This window comes from Anguilla anguilla, chromosome 7 (assembly GCF_013347855.1).
Source record: "Anguilla anguilla isolate fAngAng1 chromosome 7, fAngAng1.pri, whole genome shotgun sequence".
Lineage (NCBI taxonomy): Eukaryota > Metazoa > Chordata > Actinopteri > Anguilliformes > Anguillidae > Anguilla > Anguilla anguilla.
In genome coordinates, this window is record NC_049207.1 from 33,773,180 (window position 1) to 33,788,205 (window position 15,026).

The 15,026-nt window shown below is 41.4% G+C and overlaps 1 pseudogene; it reads left to right on the top strand.

Moving 5' to 3' along the window:
* Positions 1–2,602: 2,602 nt before the first annotated feature.
* On the top strand, positions 2,603–10,067 carry LOC118231920 (annotated as a pseudogene).
* Positions 10,068–15,026: the final 4,959 nt, after the last annotated feature.

Sequence of the window (15,026 nt, forward strand, 5' to 3'; positions counted from 1 at the left end):
ATTGTTTTTGTATGATTAGGTGTGATTCCAGTGCTAGTTTGTACTTGGTAGGATTCTTGCTTGCTGAACAAGCTTACTCTACAGGGTTGGAGTCCTGATCGATGTGGTCACTTCTGGCACTACGATCCTTACTTCACTCTAGTGTTTCTTTTGCGCCTCTACATCATGAAACCTATGCACTTGTTGTACGTCGCTCTGGATAAGAGCGTCTGCTAAATGCCTATAATGTAATGTAAAATGTAAAAAACAGAAGCGGATATAACGGTCATTGATTTACTGTCTCTGTCTCCATCTACTGAACATAGATAAGATTTCATCATTGCTATGTAAGTATTACTGCTCAAAATATTTCGGTTATTACGTTATTTTAGAAATTGAGTATCTTTAAATAGGTTAGTGGTGTTATAATGTAAATATTTCACACTGTAATGTAAGCGTTAGATGGAAATGTAATAGTTTTTGTGAAGCATGCAACAGTGATGTCAGAGCTGGAACATTGCCAAAACGTGGTGGACGGGTGAAAATTGTTTTCATGTTGTCTCCTCCCCATACAAGAAAACATACGAGAGTACAGAGTATAGAAATACACACAAGTTAATTATTACACATTTAGGTACTGTACCGCATTGTGTGACAATATTTTTGCATTATTTTTTTAATCTGATAGCAATGTTTCATCTTAAACCCTCAAGGGGCTCATTTATATGCTTTATAATGGACAAAAAGCATTTTATTCAATTTTGGAGAGATTTTGGATATGTTTCTGGACACCTAGCTATTTTAGACCACTGTACTGACTGAAAGCTTGTAATTCCCATTTGAAAATTTTGCAACAGTGATTTTCTTGAGTCAAAACAGTTGATTTGTAGTGAAATACGTGGATATGTTATGATTTACAGCAATGCATAATTTAGACATTTTGAATAGATTTGGAGATGCTGGGTACACTGCTTAGTTTTTGCTTCGTACATCTATAGTAGTTCTACATATCCACCCTTAGATTTTATGAACTTGTGGTCAAGGAAGTTTTTGACCTAGCACATGTATAGTTTAACCTCCTGTATATATGCAATCTCTCAGTATTTCATTACAAACTTAAAAAGTGCAAATTTATTTTTGTTTTTTTGTCAAAACAATTGCATTTGTGGCACTATTTCTTACAAAATTATGAATATAAACTAATCTGCGTTAGTATTGTAAATTGTACAGATGTCTTGCTTATTTTAAGCCATTTTTCAGGTCTTTGTGGTGTTTACATCTGGAGTTATAAAGCTTTAAATAGGGTACCCCTAAATGGGCAAGGATTGGCAAGATTTGGCTTGTGCCTTAAGAGGTTAAAATATACGTTTTTCAAATTGATTTGAAAATGTTGCACTTTTTGACAATATCAGTCAAAACATCAGTAATCGGTGGGCTAGGACTCTCCAAAATCGAGATTGGCACCGGACCCAAAAATCTGGCATCGGTCGGGCTCCATTATGTACTGTTGGCCATGCTCAATTTGTCATCTCCCTTCACAACAGGTGAAAAGAAAACAATTGCATCATACAAAGACAGCGTGCAGCACAGCATGCAGCATAACGTAAGTACATCAAAACTGTCACTGGGAATTAAATTTGATTTGATTCCAAATTTATCAAATTAACCCACTTCCATGTGTGCCAACTTGGTCTGCCTCCTTGTCTGGGCCATGACTTATTTTAGGGTATCGTCGCATATGACTTAGCTCTATACCCAAGTCATTTTGTCACAAATCAGAAATTCTTCACGTATAGAGAACTGAATGGACAGCTTAATCACTTCAGGTACCTTGGCAATGACGCCAGCAATAAGCCATGCGAAATGAATCCAGGAAGTGAGAAATTGAGTGGACATGCTGTCCAGAATTGGTGTTTCCTTAGACTTCTGCCTCTCTTGATTGGGGACAAAATTTAAAATCCAGTTGAAAATGAAGTTTGGCAATTTGTATTGCAGCTAAGGCAAAACGTTGAAATTGTTTGTGCTCCTGCCATTGCAACTAGCCAGATGGCCTACTTGAAAGTCCTTATTGAGGAGTATTTGCCGAGTCGACAGTATTGTTTTCCTAATCACCCACTTAAGCCGAAACAACATATACGTCACTATCCTGAACTTATACTTGCTTTGGGCCTCTTATTCGCTCTTGGACCCTTAGGTTTGAGAGTAAACACACACACATTTTAAACAGTGTGCTCGCAAATTACACAACTTCAAGAATTTGTGTTCCACATTAGCAGAGAGGCATCAACTTTTACAAGCATTTCTCTGTGCTGGTAATATATTTCCACCTTGTGTCATTTTTGACAGAGGTACAGATTTCTTTTCCAAATGATTACAATGACAAGATAAAACAATCTGTTGATCATTTAGGCCTCCAGCTACGTAACTCTGTGGCTGTACACAATGTCACCGTTAAAGGCACAAGCTACAAAAAAAAGCCACGTGTGTTGTCTTGCAGAAGAATGATGAGGGACTAGTCTTTGGCAAGATAGAACTGATTCTTGTTTGCAACAGTTGTGTTTACTTTGTCACAGAGAAATGCCAGTCTGATTTCCTTTTTGATCAGGGGATTTACTGCCTAAAGATGGGCTCAGAGAACCCCATTTCAAATTATTTCTGCCTAGAACATGCAAGCCTGCTTGACTATTACCCTTTGCCTGTGTACAACATGTTTGGTCTGTCTCTAATAGCCCTTCGCCACTCCTTTCCTTCAGAATGTCTGATAAGTGAGAGCATCAAGGACGCAGTCATTTCTGTCCTGCCAAGTGTGCCAGAAGAGACGCTCACTCTGTTGGTTGAAACGATCTTACACCAGGAAGTGGAAAGCAAAGATGACTTGCAGTACATAAGAGAACAGGAAATTGCAGAGGTTATTCGACCAATCCAATGCAGAAAACTTTTAAATGCATGGAAATGAGCAGGTACTGTATATTTACTACTTCACTACCAAATTAAAGAGTGTATTAAAAAGCTTATTGATTTATCTAATTAATTATGGCATAATTTTAGTCAATATTCATAACGATAGATTTTTGTTTTCATTGCCAGATGCCATAAGTTGTGCTACCCCCCTACTCCAGTCCCCAGAAGGCAGTTAATCACTGTCAAGCTCCTTGAGATCCAGTAGCCCTTCACCATCACATTCCATACGGCCACCAGTAAAGCAAAAATGGCCAGAAACTTTCCAGGTACCCTGGGAGAAAGTGCCACCAGGTATTTGTACTGCCACTGAAAGTGGGATAAAGTCCTCACCAGCAGATAGAAGGCAAATGGTTCGGGTCTTGGTGGACAAAATGAGGAAGTTTGAGGCCAACCCTTCGTGGTCGCAGTGCCTCATAATTTCTGTCAAGATTGTCAATGAGTTTCCACAGTCCTTCGCTGACATGATAGAAGGGAAATTTATAGGGGGAGGATATGCATCTCTCCTGAGTCAAATAAAAATTCATGTTGAGCATTTAAACAGAAATAACACTTTGGCACGGCGCAGGTCTGTCACCACAGGGGCAAAGCCAAACACAGGCCCTGCAGATAGCTATGGCTGCACATGGTGGCAGCCAGACCTTCCACCTGAAGAAACAGAAAGCACACTGGAAGAGAAAACGAATATACTTTTGGAGTTCTTCTCTCGTGAGGGCTTGTCTGGGATTGAAAGTACAGAATCTCATGGGGGCAACGTACTACTTACAGTGCAAGATGATAAACACAACACCGGCCCACACACTTGAATATCTGAAATCTCAGTGGCCATACCTGTTTGTCCCTAGGAGTATATGTACACATTTTGAGATGTTAACAGACATCAACATTTTGAGAACTGGAAGCATCTCTTGAAGGAAATGGGCGAAATATCATGGAGTTCCTCAAGAAAAACCCTACCAATAGTGAAGTCAAGGCTGTTCTGACCCGAAGCAATACCAGTGTGGCAGCTCCATATGTTCTGCTGGTGCTGATGGCTCACTTCAAACAGCAGAGTGATGCACTGATACTGGAAACAGATGTAAGTATGAAGCCATTTAATTGCTCTCTGTGATTTCCTGTAAACAAATTAAAGTAAATATACAGTGCAATCTGTATGTGTTTGGACAGGGACACATTTTTTTGTTCTGTTCTCCAACAAACAGACAGCTGACATAAAACAGTCACAATGTGGTTAAAGTGCAGACTTTCAGCTTTGATTTGACCATATTTACATCCATATCAAGTGAACATTGTAGGACCTACAGCCCTTTTTATACATAGTCCCCCCAAATTTTAGGGGCTCAAAAATAATTGGACAAATTAACATAATCATAGATTAAATTGTCATTTTTTTATACTTGGTTGCATATCCTTTGCATGCCATGACTTCCTGATGCCCGTGACCTATCAACATCATCAGAGTCTGGATATCTTATTTTCAGGTTGTCCTACAAGTGGTACTAAAATGCTTTCCATTTGAATGGATCTCTATGGGAACTGGGGGGTAAATGGTAAATGGACTGCATTTAAATAGCGCTTTTATCCAAAGCGTTTTACAATTGATGCCTCGCATTCACCAGAGCAGTTAGGGGTTAGATGTCTTGCTCAGGGACACTTCGACACACCCAGAGCGGGGATCGAACTGGCAACCCTCCGACTGCCAGACAACCGCTCTTACCTCCTGAGCTATGTCATACTAAGCATGACTACTTTCATTCAGTGCACATCATGAATGGAAATCCAGGAAATCCAGCTATATCTCTTTACAAATAAAATATTTGGGGTTCCTATATGATGTAGTGTTTCAGCAACACTGGTTTACCAGATACCAATGGAACATATCAAGACTAACAAGGACCCAAAGGTGCTCAATTGAATTTTGAAGTTGCTCAGCACTCCCCATCAAACATCAAGGCACTCAATGTTGGCTAATTCACTGATTTTTACAGTTATTGATGACATATACTTAACCGCAACATAGAAAGATATGTTTATACTGACTTGACTTATATAGTGACTTGAAAGAATTGAGGAAGTATTGGGTAGCATTGCTTTGAAATACATCTTATGTAATTTCGGTGAGGCAAGATAGACTATATTGTTTGTAGTAGCGTAACTTGGCGTCATTTTGATATCAATACTTTTGAGTAACTTGGCATTTTTGTTGAAAACGTGTTTTTTTATGAGATATCATTTCTTTTTGCAAAGCGTTTTATTATGAGAGTGAGAAATGCGAAGTGACCCTGTAAGAAACGGTTGTGGATTATGGCTATCCTTGTGTGAATTTGTACAGTCTGATGAGCGTGTACTGTTTAGCAGTTTCAGTTTGCTATATATGTAAAACAGTGGCTGTGACAAAGGGTGCGGTGGCGTATAAGTGTAAAACGTATCAGAGATGCATATGAAATATGGCCAGTGTATGTACTCACGGATTTGACGTCCATCCAACGAGCCTTGACTGACAAAAGAATCAGCTAGCCCGTAGAATTATAACTCTCTAGGTCGCAACTTGTGTAGCCTTCTGTCCTGCTCCGTTGTCTGTTATTTCGTGGAGATGCACTTTTAGTGTTTGTAAGGTTTATAAGGCATTTTGATAGGCTTATCTGCAGGTAGGAATCCTCTTCGCTGTTTTGCTAAACTAGAACCGGAAAACATGATAGTGGAGAATAGGAGCAGATGCATATGTGACGGGTGCTGGAGAAAAGGTCCGCAAGTCGCAAATCTTGAAATCGTGCTAGGAGGCAAAAAAGGTTTTTTAAATTTTTTTTTACTGTTTTCCTTTTTTTCATATTACGAAAGTTAAAGTGTTGAAGAAGTCACTCAATAGAATAAACAACATTTTTAGGGTCACTAAATACTTATCATTTGTCAGCAAAGTCGGCTTGTTTTAGTGATTCTTACAGCCGGGTTTTGGAGGCGTGATGGGGGTGCAGTTTAATTAGCATGTTTGATTTCGTTGGCTATTGTCACTTTGTTTCAGTCAAGCCACCGCCCATAAATAAAGCCGTGTGGTAGTAGCCTATGTTTGTTTACTGTTTGAGGTTGCTAAAATGGCGGACGCTCAATCAGTAGGTGAGAGAATAAGCTTTCTAACGATGCATAACATGTCTAATTTTGCTTTTGGAATAGCGTTTTATAGGTTAGCATAACCGAACATTTTCTTACCATGGCATTCGGTCTATATGGTAGCATTAGAAGACGTTGCACCTAACGAAACGTTGTCAACGATTTTTTCCTTGGAAAATACCATTATTATTGAGGACTTCTGGGCATAGCTAAGCCATATGTTTGCTGATAGACCTATCTGACATCGTTTTCTGGAGCAAAACAGAAGTGGATATAACTGTCATTGATTTACTGTCTCTGTCTCCATCTACTGAACATAGATAAGATTTCATCATTGCTATGTAAGTATTACTGCTCAAAATATTTCGGTTATTACGTTATTTTAGAAATTGAGTGTCTTTAAATAGGTTAGTGGTATTATGTAATGTGGATATTTCACACTGTAATGTAAGCGTTAGTTAGTAGTGTAATGGTTTTTGTGACGCATACAACAGTGATGAGGAGAGTGAAACATTGCCAAAACGTGGTGGACGGCTGAAAAATGTTTTTATATCGTCCCATTCCCATACAAGAAAATATAGGAGTGTACAGAGTATAGAAATAGGCTACATACAAGAGTTAATTATTACACATTTAGGTACTGTGCAGCATTGTGTGACTATATGTTTGCATTATGTTTAAATTATATCTATGTTTCATCTTAAACCTTCATAAGGGGCTCATATGCTTTACAATGGACAAAAAGCATTATATTCCTTTTTGGAGAGATTTTGGATTTGTTTCTGGACCCTTAGCTATTTTAGACCAGTGTTAATAATTTAGACATTGTGGGTAGATTTGGAGATGCTGGGTACACTGCTTAGTTTTTGCTTCATAGGTCTTTAGTAGTTCTACATATCCACCCTTAGATTTTATGAACTTGTGGTCAAGAAGTTTTTGATCCACGACATGTATACTTTAACCCGCAATCTCCCAGTATTTCATTGCGAACTAAAAAAGGAGCAAATTCATTTTAGATTTTTTGCCTTGACCATTGCATTTGTGGCACTTTACTTTATATTCATAATTTTGTAAGAAATAATCTAATTATTACTAGTATTATAGTCTCTGTGGTGTTCACGTCTGGAGTTATAAAGCTTTAAATAGGGTAACCCCTAAATGGGCAAGGATTTACAGGTACTCTAGTGGGGGAGTGGTTGGGGTGGAGTTAACTAACTATTGTTCCCACCCATTATCTCCCTGTGAGAAGTGTGAAAAGTTCAAGATCTTTCAAGGGGATTTTCTCTGCTACTTGATTTTAGGAGTACCAACATTCAAATAAGCATATCTTCTTAAACTATTTTCAGATTTCAATGTATGACACATCATTTGAAAGCTTATAATCTGCATTTTGGTAATCTGTAAAAAACTGAAAAATGACCTTGCCCTACTTGCGGACCAAAACACCAGCACCTGTCACATATGTCCCAGCAGGTTTTGCATATGAGAAAATAACAACAGTGTGAGAGAAATTAGGGTGAAATTATGAAATTTCGGAGTTGAAACAATATGTTTTTAGCAGAATGGGCATGTAGGTGAAAGTTGACATGATCACAGAGTAGTAAATGGAGTGACCATGAGCGAGCTTATATTCCTTATCGAACGGTAGGCTATATATAACAGTCGCTATAAAGTGCCAGCTGTTAAAGTGGGGGGTTAAGTAACGTGAAATCTATTGCACTGCTGTGTTTTTTTCATGTTCAGTACTAGTACTGAATCATGTTTTTAAATGTAATATTTTAATGGAGTTGCAGAACGTACATACGTAGTAATTGTTTGTATGTGGCTAGATAGAGAACAGGGCGAGGTAACATGATGTAGAAACGTGGCGTTTGCTGATAAGAAGGTTTTGTACAGTAGCCAAGTGAAGAAATGTAGTTAGTAGAAATGGCACAGCTGTGAACTGGTGTAACTTTTTGATAAAAGGATTACATTTGCCATCATGAAATGCATATGGGTGGCCATGAGTGAGTTTTGGTAATGCAAATATAAGCGTAAGAGAACGTTAGTGTAAAAGAGGAAATTATCTGCCTGAGAACGAGGCGGGATTCAATCGTTCAACCGGAGGTTTACCAGTCTGTCACTTTGTTAGGGCAGCACCATGACATGATATTTCACGCATTGCATAGCTATTAGCAAACCCTGTCCGTGGTTTTAAAGAAGAACACAGGCGAGTTAGCACAGAAGAGCTCCCGTTGAATCCATATGGCTTTGCAATATTGTAGCCGGTTAACAATTGAACGTGCAGACGGTACGTCATAATACAGTTCGGGGAACGGCTGGTAGATATGGTGCAAAAGCAATAATTGAGAAGTAGTAGACAATTATTAGTGAGGGTAAAAGCAGGTTAAAGAAACACGTTCCTAGCTGGGCTTGAACCCCCAACCCTGTGTTCCCAAACCTGTAACCTTACCCACTAGGCCACAGGCGGGCTAGCTGTTTGTACTGAAAATGTTTCAGAGTAAAAAGGTATGGGTATTTTGCGTGTGTATGCGAGTTTTTCATTGGGTCGTGTAGGTGAAGATTTGGCGGGTGTCGGTAAAATGTCCAATGGGGAGACATGTTATTAGTGGGATAGGCGGCAGGAAAAATAAGAATGAGAAGAAGGAGAAAACAAAAATCCCCTTAGTTTGGGGCCTTATTGTGTGGACATGTGAAGGTGTTTATGAAATCTGTCTGTTGAAATGGGGTCAGAATGTACAGAATTTAATGTTTTTAAGGGCTGAGTGTCTGTGGCTGTTGTGGTTGTGCTGTATAGGTATGGGGCATGCCTCCGCCAAGGCGTAACTTGGCGGGATGGCATACCTGCCATCCCAATACCTGTCAATTTTGTTTTCTTTTTTGTGATGGTCATAATTTAGAAGCAGAAACAAATTTTGCTCAGAGGGGGTGTACTCATTTGCAACATGGCTTTTTATAATGTTGGTTAAAAAAACATGCTTTCCTCTTAAGCATTGCAGTATTGCAGTGTTGCTGAAACACTACATAATATCTTTTTTATTTGTAAAGCGATAAAGATGGATTTCCATTTTTCAGAGAGGGTGTACTCCTTCATGATGTGCACTGTAACATTGCTGTGTCCCAAGCATGGTGCCCTAAAATTGGGGGGATTGTGTATAAAAAGGGCTGTAATTCATACACTGTTCACCCGATATGGATGTAAATACCCTTTTTTATTACAAATCTCAAATTGTGGAGTACAGAGGCAAATCAATAAATGATGGGTCTTTGTGCCAAACATTATGGAGGGCACTGTATTTCTAATAATATTTAAATGCGTTTAATTTCATATTGTTTGTTCTCTGCAGGTTTCTGCCTCTGCTGCTGACGTTGAGAGGTCCTTAACTTTGCCTGACAGTCCTCGATTGATTGTTCTCGGTATGCATGTGTATGTTTAATTTAACTTTTCCTTGACCATGTGGCCACACCACAGGCCTTCCCTGTCCTCACTGCTATGCTATGTGTCAACCCCATCCCAACCTGTTCTCTCCCCTACAGAACTCGCTTCCGCAGGCGAGGCCCCCCGTGGCGACGGAACCTCTCCAACCTTCGCTATCCCTCACTGACCCCCCTGTGACGACTTCACGGTCGCAGGAGGGCTATGGAACTGCCAGTCTGCTACGCGGAAGGCTGACTTCATTTCAGCCTACGCGTCCCTCTTCTCTCTACATTTCCTTGCCCTCACTGAGACCTGGATCACACCAGGCAACACTGCAACCCCTACAGCCCTCTCCTCCTCCTTCTCCTTCTCTCACGCCCTCCGCCCGTCTGGCCGTGGTGGGGGCACAGGTTTGCTGATCTCTCCCTCCTGGAAATTCTCTGTTCTCCCCCTTTCTCACCTCTCCATCTCTACCTTTGAATACCACTCTGTCTCAATCACCTATCCTGTTAACTTGTACATTGTTGTTATCTATCGCCCTCCAGGGCCCCTGGGAAGCTTCCTCGATGGGCTCGACACCCTGCTCAGCTCCTTCCCAGAGGATGGTGTAGAGGGGAGTCAAACTGGGACCCAGAAAAGGCTGGCATTTGAACGGGCCTGCAGGCTGGGACTCATCCTGTACTTCAAAGAACCCAGAGCCGTGTGATAAAACAATAAGTTACTTGGACTTCCTCGGGATGAGCAGGCCATTTGGCTCTCTGGAATGTTGCCATCTGGACACAACTAAGATAAGGGGAACTAGTCTCTTTGTTTATGGTTGTGGGGGTGTGTGTTCGGGCCATTAAGGGTAAAAAAGATCATCAGGCCTCTGGAAAAATGGTGGGGCAACTACGCTTGACAGTTCCACAGTGCCCTTATGTGGGCCCCTCTATCATTACACTTTTTATTTCTTTTCTGGATCTGGACTCTAAACCATCTGTTTATCATATTTACAAACCCCGGAAAACCTTACAAACCATGCACATGTTTTCATTATATTACTGTATTATGCCTTATGTAATAATAACATGGATTGCATGTAAAATGGTTCAACAAAAGGGTATTTTAATGACAAATGCACCATAATATTACATCCCCTGGACATGTTTGGTATTGACATATTCAGGAAAATTCATCCAGAAATTGAATGAAATATGTTTCATTCCAAATAAAATTTAATAAAACATATTTTAAATTGTATCCAATGCCACAGCGTTCGTGTTGGATGGACTGGATAATTATTTCTGTGTCGGGAATTCAGATTTATGAGATTGCTATTTGCTTAACCAACTGTATTTAAAACGGATGACACAGACACCTGCTGCCAATTCCAGGTTTGTATTTGGTCACATTGTTTTGTGTAAATTTTTTCCAATGCCACAGCGCGGGTTATAGATGGACTGCTTAATTATTTCTGTCTCGGGAACTTAGATTTATGAGATCGCTAATAACGTAATCAACTGTTTTTAAAACGGATGACGCACACACCTGATACCCATTTGCTCTTAACTGACTGCATCAAGCAGGTATTGTGTGGAGCTAGTTAGCTGCTGGTTTGTGGGGCAATTGCTTAGTCACAAGCTGCTTTTCATTTGCTAATTAGGGCTTGTAGTCTGGCTTGGAGCGACACTATATTAGAACTGTTTGGAGTTAGTTGGGCAGAAAGTGCAATTAGGATTCAGCTGTGCAGGACCCGCAGAAGTTCTCCTAGAGCGGGCTAAGTATCTGTTTTTTGCCATTAGTGTAGCTAGATTAGACTTCTACCTGTTTTGTAGTTTGCCCAGCATTAGTTTTGGTGTTTGTTTGTGAAGTGTAGTATCTTATTGGCCTCATTTGCTCTTAACTGACTGCATCAAGCAGGTATTGTGTGGAGCTAGTTAGCTGCTGGTTTGTGGGGCAATTGCTTAGTCACAAGCTGCTTTTCATTTGCTAATTAGGGCTTGTAGTCTGGCTTGGAGCGACACTATATTAGAACTGTTTGGAGTTAGTTGGGCAGAAAGTGCAATTAGGATTCAGCTTTGCAGGACCCGCAGAAGTTCTCCTAGAGCGGGCTAAGTATCTGTTTTTTGCCATTAGTGTAGCTAGATTAGACTTCTACCTGTTTTGTAGTTTGCCCAGCATTAGTTTTGGTGTTTGTGAAGTGTAGTATCTTATTGGCCTCATTTGCTCTTAACTGACTGCATCAAGCAGGTATTGTGTGGAGCTAGTTAGCTGCTGGTTTGTGGGGCAATTGCTTAGTCACCAGCTGCTTTTCATTTGCTAATTAGGGCTTGTAGTCTGGCTTGGAGCGACACTATATTAGAACTGTTTGGAGTTAGTTGGGCAGAAAGTGCAATTAGGATTCAGCTGTGCAGGACCTGCAGAAGTTCTCCTAGAGCGGGCTAAGTATCTGTTTTTTGCCCCCAGCTGGAGCTCCATAGCAACCACCTGAAACTCCATAGCAACCACCTATCACCACACTAGCAACCGCCTAGAATTCCATGAAACCACCTAGAACTCCATAGAACCACCTAGCAACTGCCTCAAACATCATAGCAACTACCTACCACTGTTCACTCTGTTCAGCAGAAAGTCGACTTTGCGTTGACGGCAACCACACTTCACAATTTCTGCAGGAATTGTCTAGTTAGTGTGGTTGCCTTAGGGCAACTACACTACTATTATTGCACATATTCTTTATTATTATTATTAGTGTGGTTGCCTTAGGCAAGCACACTACTATTATTAGTGTGGTTGCCTCAGGCAACTACACTATTATTATCGCACATATTTTAATTAGTGTGGTTGCCTTAGGGCAACTACACTATTATTATTGCACATATTATTAGTGTGGTTGCCTCAGGCAACTACACTATTATTATCGCACATATTATTAGTGTGGTTGCCTTAGGGCAACTACACTATTATTATTGCACATATTATTATTAGTGTGGTTGCCTTAGGGCAACTACACTATTATTATTGCACATATTATTTATTTATTATTATTATTAGTGTGGTTGCCTTAGGGCAACTACACTATTATTATTGCACATATTATTAGTGTGGTTGCCTTAGGGCAACTACACTATTATTATTGCACGTATTATTATTATCTTTCAACCAATCTTTCCACCCATTTTTTGGACCGCTACTCCTCCCAGAGTTTTTGCACCACATACACATGCAATATGTCAAATCGAGCGGCTTGATCGGGAATGGTGTGCTATTACTTTGTGGAAAGATTGGTTGCACGGTTTTTGAAAAATTTGAATTTTTCTGGGCAATTTTTCCCATAGAGAATGAATGGCGGAATGTTCACCTTTGTGATGTCACAATGCTTTGTCTTCTCACCCTTGTGATGTCACAATGCCCTGTCTTCTGGCAGCCGTACTCTGCTCTCTCTCTAGATTTGAACATTCGGCCATTGATCTCTATGGGGAAAAAATTGCCCACAGATTGTGCAATGCCTCATTGGACATGGTAGAGAGTCCTTTGTCCATTGGTGGAGATCAGCCTCGCCCCCCTTCCTGATTGGCCGATGTTTGATATTTCATAACTTTTGAACCGTTTGTCATAGAGAACTATGGGTTGCGTCATTGGACTCAGTAAAGACCTAGCAACCGCCTAGAACTCCATAGCAACCCCCTAGCAACATCCTAGCAACCGGCTCTAACTCCATAGCAACGACCTAGCAACCCATAACAACCAGCTAGAAAACCCTAGCAACCATCTAGAATTCCATAGCAACCACCTGGAACACCATAGCAAATGCCTAGCAGCACCCTAGCAACCGCCTATAACTCCATAGCAACCACCTAGCAACATCCTAGCAACCATTTAGAATACCCTAGCAACCACCTAGCAACACCCTAGCAACAATCTGGAACACCATAACAACTGCCTAGCAACACCCTAGCAACCACATGGAACACCATAGCAACGACCTAGCAACACCCTAGCAACCACCTAGAACTCCATAGCAACCACCTAGCAACACCCTAGCAACAACCTAGAACACCATAGCAACCACCTAGCAACACCATAGCAACTACCTAGAACTCCATAGCAACCACCTAGCAACACCCTAGCAACGGCCTAGAACTCCATAGCAACCACCTAGCAACACCATAGCAACTGCCTAGAACTCCATAGCAACCACCTAGAACTCCATAGCAACCACCTAGCAACACCATAGCAACCACCTAGAACTCCATAGCAACCACCTAGCAACACCCTAGCAACCACCTAGAACTCCATAGCAACCACCTAGCAACACCATAGCAACGGCCTAGAACTCCATAGCAACCACCTAGCAACACCCTAGCAACCACCTAGCAACACCATAGCAACCGCCTAGAACTCCATAGCAACCACCTAGCAACACCCTAGCAACCACTTGGAACACCATAAATGCCTAGCAACACCCTAGCAACCACTTGGAATACCATAGCAACCACCTAGCAACACCCTAGCAACCACCTAGAACTCCATAGCAACCACCTAGCAACACCCTAGCAACGACCTAGAACTCCTTAGCAACCACCTAGCAACACCATAGCAACCGCCTAACACTCCATAGCAACCACCTAGCAACACCCTAGCAACCCCCTAGCAACACCATAGCAACTGCCTAGAACTCCATAGCAACCACCTAGCAACACCCTAGCAACCACTTGGAACACCATAACAACTGCCTAGCAACACCCTAGCAACCACTTGGAACACCATAACAACTGCCTAGCAACACCCTAGCAACCGCCTATAACTTCATAGCAACCACCTAGAATACCGTAGCAACCCCCAAGCAACCACCTGGAACTCCATAGCAACCACCCAACAACACACTAGCAACCACCTGGAACACCATAGCAAATGCCTAGCAACACCCTAGCAACCAGCTATAACTCCAAAGCAACCACCTAGCAACACTATAGCAACCACCTAGAACTCCATAGCAACACCCTAGCAACCACTTGGAACACCATAGCAACCACCTAGCAACACCCTAGCAACCACCTGTAACACCATAACAACTGCCTAGCAACACTATAGAAACAACCTAGCAACATGCTAGCAACCACCTAGCAACACCCTAGCAACACCCTAGCAACCGCCTATAACTCCATAGCAACCACCTAGCAACATCCTAGCAGCCACCTAGAATACCCTAGCAACACCCTAGCAACTGCCTATAACTCCATAGCAAATGCCTAGCAACACCCTAGCAACCGGCTATAACTCCATAGCAACCACCTAGCAACACCCTAGCAACCACCTGGAACACCATAACAACTGCCTAGCAACACCCTAGCAACCGCCTAGAACTCCCTAGCAACCACCTACCAACCACTTAGCATACCCTAGCAACCACCTAGCAATGCCCTAGCAACCACCTGGAGCTCAATAGCAACCACCTGAAACTCCCTAGCAACCACCTAGCACCACCCTAGCGACCGCCTAGAAGTCCATGAAACCACTTAGAACTCCATAGAACCACCTAGCAACACCCTAGCAACTGCCTCAGACATCATAGCAACTACCTACC